The following is a 2,742-nucleotide window of genomic DNA, read 5'->3' on the forward strand; positions in this document are numbered from 1 at the left end:
CCACAGCTCTACATACCCAGTTCTTTTTTTAAAATTGTATTTTGAGCCAGAGTTTCACTATGTTGCCTATGTTGGCCTCAGACTCTCCATCTTTTTGCCTCAGTCTCCAAAGAGGCTGGAATTACAGGTATAAGTCATTATATCAGGACTTTTTTTTCTTTCTTGTTGTTGTAAAACAATTATGAATATTTTATTAAAGGTTGGTAGAATTCATCAGTGACTCTCTCTGAGATTAGGGGAAATATTGTGAGAAATATTTTCACTATAATTAAATATAAATATAATAAATATAAAGCCATTCAGGTTGTCCAATTTAATCTTAAGTAATTTCTGGTAATTTGTGACTTTTAAAGACATTTGTCCGTTTCACCTAATTAAATGGATCTGTTAGGATAGTTTTCGCAGTACCACCTTAAATCCTTTTCATGCACCTGAAAGGAGTAAAATAAAAATGGAGACATGTCTTTTGATAGAGGCAAACACACAGAAAAACATCAAAGACAAGTCAGCTGTGTAAGAATCTGTTCAACTCTCTGAGGAAAAAGTTTTTAAAAACTGATCAAATGTGTGGGATCCATGTTGAATTAAAATTAATGAAATGTTTACTATTGTTCATCTGATTGTATATTTTTTGCAACTTTTTCATTCACTCATTTTATTTCTAAGGCTATCTCTACAGGAGACTTTAAAAATATCAAGATAAAATCTTATTTCTTTGCATAAAAGCATAAAAAACCCTTCAGAGACAATTTAAAAAGGTGTTCATAGATTTTTTAAAAATGAACTTATCCACAGTATAATTCATTGACCCTCATGGAGAGTCTTCCCAAAAATCTGAAACTCTGGTATAATTCAATGCAACAGCTTCAAAATTATTAATTTCAACAGGAAAAATATGTTGTACATGTTTATTTGAATTATTCCAAATATATATAACAAATAGTTGCTACTTTGAACTTAAGTACAAAGCCATTGATTTTTTTATTTTATGTAATATTAGTATTTTCTCATTAGTCAAGTTCATATAATCATTGTCTAGCAAGCTTGGGTAGAGACTAATGTGTGGCTAAGGTGTGGGACAGAATTCTTGTTTAGAATTAAGCAGAAAGCTAGAGTGAGAAATAGGGTTTTATTTGAAATTAATGTTACAAAATATACTAAATTATCAGTTAGTTTCCCCTTCATCCTCCAGTTCAGTGGTTTGCTAGAGGTAACTTGTACCAGCTTGCAGGAGACAAAATTTTTAAATGTACAAGAATTTTGCAAGGTGGAGCTTAAACATAGGCATTCCTGAATAATTAATCCTATGAACTCACAAATAAAGTATGTTTTTAAAAGCTAATAAACACTCAAGTCCTATAACTTTCCAATAATTTTACTACATTTTTTCTTTATCTATGCACTTGAGCTTATTCCTTTTGTAACTGCTGTATTTCCGATCATTTAGTGTTAACATCTGGTAATTCCTCCTGGCAGATTGAAATCAGAGATGGAGTATGTACTTACACCATGGAAATGGGCAAAAGCATATCACACAGGGCATGATTCATTGTCTTGTTTATTTTTCTAGACTTAAAATTGTGAAAAATATCATTGCAGATTAAGCTTAAATGTATGTCATATCTAATGCTGAAACATGGTGAATGAGCATTATAAATACTGAGAACAGTCTTCCACAATTGGAGAACAATTATCCATTTAGCAAAAAAAGCCACTCACGTTATTGACAAATGAGTGAAATTTAGACACACTTCTTTGTAGTTGTACTTTCATCTTACTTGTTAAAATAAATGAAGACACCAACTAACATTTGTGTTGGGACCAAACTTGTCTGTCAGATAAAACCTATTTTCTCTATGGACAGAAGAGAAACTTCAGCAACAGAATACTGTGAGCAGCAATCACTTGTAAGGCATTTGCAGGAAAGAATATTGTAAATTTTATTATTTGTACATTGTCCACTATTACATACATTATATCAGCAAAACCAGATGCAGAATATTAACCTATCTACAATGATACAGAATTCCATTTTCTTTGGGCAGAGTTTACCTTTTCTATATTCTCTGGTGATTTGGAGAATCTGTGCTCTTTCAGGGAGCAGAGAATTGGGAGACAATATTAATTACTGTGTTTCTCTGGGTAAATATTTCCTGAACTAATGCAGTTACACTGAAGTTTAGACTGGGAAGAGCCAGCAAGCCTGACCAGGCCAGGTTACTGCAAGTGGAATAGAAGAAAGCTTGAACTCACTGTGGGACTCATTCACTCACAAAGTAATCATTGACCTCCTGATTATCATGATGTCTTAATCATATGGAGAAGTGAATCATTCTGTTTGCAGTGAGAGATTAATTATTGCTTCAGAAATGGAGACTGAGCTGGGCATAGTGGAACAAACCAGTAACTGAAGCACTCTGGGAAGCTGAGGCAGGAGAGTTGCAAATTCAAGCCCAGCCTGGGCAGTTTAGTGATTCAGCAAGACCCTGTTTCAAAATAAAAAATAAAAAAGGGCTTGGGATAAATATAGCTCAGTGCAAAGGTTCTAGGTGCAATCTCCAGCACTGCCAAAATTAAAAACAAAACAAGTGACCAAATTCTTTGAAAGCATGCCTAGTTTGGTAACTAAAGGAACTCGGTGGCTTTTGATTTATATTTATTTCTGACTATTTGTTTACTGATCAAGGGGCAAAATCATTTTGGGGGCCATGTAAAAAATGTTTGTTTCTATGGATTTCAGTT

Source organism: Fukomys damarensis, unplaced genomic scaffold, assembly GCF_012274545.1.
Source record: "Fukomys damarensis isolate Sample0158 unplaced genomic scaffold, DMR_v1.0_HiC HiC_scaffold_25, whole genome shotgun sequence".
NCBI lineage: Eukaryota > Metazoa > Chordata > Mammalia > Rodentia > Bathyergidae > Fukomys > Fukomys damarensis.